The sequence below is a fragment of the Protopterus annectens genome, chromosome 5.part0, assembly GCF_019279795.1.
Source record: "Protopterus annectens isolate FY-2018-M chromosome 5.part0, PAN1.0, whole genome shotgun sequence".
NCBI classification, from domain to species: domain Eukaryota; kingdom Metazoa; phylum Chordata; order Ceratodontiformes; family Protopteridae; genus Protopterus; species Protopterus annectens.
In genome coordinates, this window is record NC_056735.1 from 437,341,274 (window position 1) to 437,346,273 (window position 5,000).

Below are 5,000 nucleotides of genomic sequence, written 5' to 3' on the forward strand. Positions count from 1 at the left end.
GCACATGTGAAGACTCAGTCAGTGAATAAGTCAGCAATAAGCAGGAGTAAGCACAGATAAAGAGAAGTAAGCAAATTTAAGCAATAGTAAGCATGTGCAAGTGCGTATGGGCGGGGTGAAGCATCGCCGACACAGATCAAGCAAAGGAGACACTAACTGTGTGTAATACACTGTGACCAGATGTCAGCAGTGCTAACCTCTGTGAAAACTCGCTCACAACTGCTTGAATGTGCCTTAAGCACACTGTATCAAGTGGTCGGTGTCATGCATGGGTCTGTGTGCACTAACGGAGTCAGTCGTAGGTATTGCAAAGCATACATGGCACACAAGGATAGCCGGTATGCACAGGAAACACAGTACCCAGCACTTGCTCAGCTCTTATAAGGAAACACTAACTAATTAAAGCACTACACCCTCCTTGACTTCTCATAAGTATTAGGCTCCCGATTGGTCCTTCCTGATCAAGTGAAAAATCAATTCCCTTCCCTAATCTGATCAGTAAAAAAACAGTTCCCTATACTAATCTGGTATGTCCAAGGGTCAGTTTCAGGGATACTCTCGAGTCCAGCTGGTGAATCTGGGAATTTTGAGGCAATGTTACAATTGCCTTATGTACACAGACAACCCACTCCTCCTTCCAACAAACTATAATACATGTGAGAGATGCAGTTACACAGCCAAACTGGAGGCAGAGCTCTCTCAACCCAAGACTGGCACAGTCAGTCAGGAGGAAAAGGTAACCACCCGCACCACAAATCCAGTCTCACATAGACCTATTGCATCTGCATACCCAACAAATAAACACACAAAAACATACTCGGAGGCTCTAAATAAAAATCTGCCTAAACAGCAAAGACCTCCTAAGCAGATATCCAAGCAACAGCCACCCCTCAACAATACCCACGAATCACATATCTCACAAAATCAGTGTGCCTCACAGTCACAGCCCATAAGGCCAAACAACACACCAAATACACTTGTTATAGGGGACTCTATTGTCTGGCACACTGACGTCCCGCTCACCAGACTGAACAAGGAGAAGGTCACTGTAAGGTGCCTGTCAGGTGCCAGGATCTGCCACATAATGCAAGCACTCAGGTCACTCCAAAACAAGTACAAGTATGACTCCATCATTGTCCATGTTGGTGTGAATGACCTGAGACATACCTCCCTGGACTACATGAAAAGAGACATATAGGAGCTCTCTGATCATGTAGCCCAGGCTGGTATGACCCTGACCTTGAGTAGCATCTTGCACTCACCATACTGATGCCACAGTATAAAGACAAAATGATCAGTTTCAACAATTGGCTAAAGTATTGGTGTCATTCAAAGGGGATCCAGTGTCTGTCAGCCCGTGATGACATGCTCGACAAGCCACGTTGCTTCGCTAGGGACAGCTTGCACCTGTCACTCTTAGGCTTTCGTATACAGGCCAAGGCTCTTGCCACCCCATAGTGTCTTTTTTAGGCAAGGCTCAAAGGACAAACCCACCTCCATAGACAACCCAAGGATAAAAAAACTAAAGGTAATGCTACTCAATGCCAGAAGTCTAAACCTCAAGATGCACGCACTCAAGGCTCTCCTCAGTATGGAGAAAATCGATGTCTGTGCAGTAACAGAAACCTGGTTCAAGGCTCCTGAGAGCACCCCAGCACTAGCAGGTTATAACTCATACCATGTGTTTCGGCCCCAAAACTCGGAATGAAGCACAAAAGGAGGGGGAGTATCTATATTCATCAAAGATACCTACACCTCCAGGTTAGTGGCACTGCACGAAGCATTGGAAACCATCCATGTGCAACTAACAGCGGGCAAAACTGCCTTTCAGTTTGTAGCCTGCTACAGAACACCCTCCCTATTACAGGAACCCCACTTGGCATTCCTGAGAACACTGGTGAATAAGAAGGTCTCTCCAAACAGTGTGTTATTGGGTGACTTCAACTACCCAGACATTGACTGGGAAAACTACACAAGCCCAAACGCCCTCGCCCAACGGTTCCTTGAATTTATAAACTCTAACATGATAGAACAACTGGTCACCACTCCCACAAGAGGGAACAACATATTGGACCTGGTCATCACCAACATGGGGACTCTATGTTCCACACCAGAGGTAAACCCCTCATTGGTAAGATCAGACCATAAACAAATTTCCCTGGATATCCATATCCCATCCCCACCCACAGCCAAGGAAATCACGGTAAAGAATTTATCAAAAGCCAACTTTGCACTTTTCAAGACTGAGGTGGAATCCTTTAAAGCCCCCGGACCAGAGGATAATACAGCCCAATCCACAGAATCCTTTACAAATGCATTCTATGAGCACCTGCAGGAATGCATGGATCGTGCTATCCCAAATAAAACCAAGACTCACTCCTCCAAAAACAGGAGACCTGTCTGGTGGACCCCAGCCATAAATAAACTATACAACAGAAGGAGGAAGCTACTACATGACAGAGCAAAATCCCATCTGATCAGTATTAGCAAGAAACTTCGATCCCTCATAAAATCATCAAAGGCCAGTTTCGAAAGAAAAATTGCCCTAGACACTAAAAATAATCACAAGGCCTTCTTTAGTTATGTCAGGAATATGGGTGGAAACTCCCAGATATGCTCTGAATTGTTGCATAATGGTACAAAATATACCGAACCAACAGACATAGCCAACATCCTGACAGATTCAGCGCAAACTTCTCCCCCCTTCCCCCCCAAAGGAGCAAATGCCTATCCCAACCGAATGTAACCTCCCTGACATCACAGATGCACAGGTGAAAGCTGCCCTCTCAAAAGCAAAAAAAAAACAGCATCTATGGGACCGGATGGTGTCCCAGGCTGTGTCTTACATGAGCTCCAAGAAGAACTTAACCCTCACATTAAGTCACTGTTCAAACCTAGCCTTACTACAGGATATGTACCCAAAGAATGGCGTACAGCTACAGTGGTCCCACTCCACAAAGGTGGTGCCACAACGGACCCTGGGAACTATTGCCCCATAAGCCTGACTAGTCTGGTCTGTAAAGCTATGGAGCGTATTATCATGGAACTCATAAACAAAGACATTGGGTGCCTCCAGACACTGGACCTTATCTAATTCGGCTTTGTTAAGGGCAGATCTTGCCTCTTAAACCTAATTGATTTCTTTGAAACAGTTATCAAAGCCATAGATGAGGGCAAGGTAGTCCATACAGCCTACCTGGACCTTGCAAAAGCCTTTGACACAATAACCCACTCGGGCATCATAAATAAGCTTACCAGCTTAAATATCAACCCCTATATCACAAGATGGGTTGCAAACTGGCTCAGGGATAGAACCCACATGGTCAGTATTGCAGGTGCCATGTCCGAATCCAAACCAGTTATGTCCCACAGGGCTCAGTTCTGGGACCTCTCTTGTTCGATATATACTTCTCTGAGGTTCAGACTAACACGGGGGATTATGGCTGACAAAGTTCGCAGGTGACTGCAAACTGGGGGCCATAATCGAATCTCCAGCCAACACAAGCATCCTCCAAAAGGGTCTCACAGAGACAGATGCTTGGTGCCAGAGCCACGGCCTCAAGCTAAATGCTAAAAAGTGCATAGTCATTCCCTTTGGGAAAAACAAGGTGCCCACAAATTACCACATAGGTGGTAATCCATTAAGTACAGAAGAAGTAATTAGAGATTTGGGGACCAACATAGATAGTAATCTCTCCTTTGATAATTACATTGCCAAAGTGGTTAGAAAGACCTTCTATATAGCCCACCTTATCACGAAAGCGTTTGCATCTAGATCAAGAGAGGTCATTGTGCCCCTCTACTCGTCACTCATCAGGCCCATAATTGAATACAATGCCCCTTTTGGGATGTACCTTACCTGACACCTGCAGCAAATGGAGAGACCCCAAAAGTACCTCACCAAGAGGATCATGGGCTACAAACAGATGTCCTATTCAGCTCGACTAAAGAAACTCCAGCTCTACTCAGTTGCTTACCGCCTACTCAGAGGTGATCTATGCCTGACGTACAAAGCTATGTCAAACCCAGAATTAATGGACATGCTCCACCTCAAAAAAATCCAAGTCCCTTAGAGCTACATGCTCCAGGGACTTAAACCTCGGCACAAAAATAAATAGGACATGCTGGAGGGACAGATTCATTTCCCAGAGGCTCCCCTCACTGTGGAATAGAATCCCAATTCATGTTAGACATAGCCCTCGCTGACCCTCTTCAAGCAAAATCTGGACGCATGGATGGGAAATCGCAAATTCACCCCTGGGATCTCTTCTGTGTCCCTGCTAGACAGAGGCACAGTAAACTAATCTTAAAGGGTACCTTCTGTGACCTACTTTACAGGGGCACAGTAGGCTAATCTAATAGGGAGGCGGAAACCAAATACACTCTGGCTAGGCTTATAAATGCCCTAGGGCAGATAGCCTAGTATCTACCTATGAACCTATGAACCTAATACCAGTCAACAAGACCAAATATGTAGCAAAAGAATTAGAGGTATATGTGTTCATATGAATACCCATAACTATATAGATATATACCTCCCCTCTCTGTAGAACAAATGTATACATACATAGACATATAAATAAATACCCACACATACAGATATACATATGCAGACACCCATACATCCACATGTTGTTATACATATATATATATATATATATATATATAGATATAGATATAGATATAGATATACAAGAAAAAAGGTAGGCTGTGTGGATAAACAGTGCTCAAGCAGTAGACCAATATAAACGTAAAAAATATATAGTGAGCACTGAGCCACGGCAAAGAGTACCTTAATAAAAAAAACTTTAATAAACAGACTGCAACAAACAGTAATGGTGAGTGCTTTCGCAGTCAAGCTGCTTCATCAGACAATGTTCATCACACAGCTCCACCCATATATGTATATGAACATTGTCTGATGAAGCAGCTTGACCGTGAAAGTGCTCACCATTTTTTATATATATATATATATATATATATATACATATATATGCAGA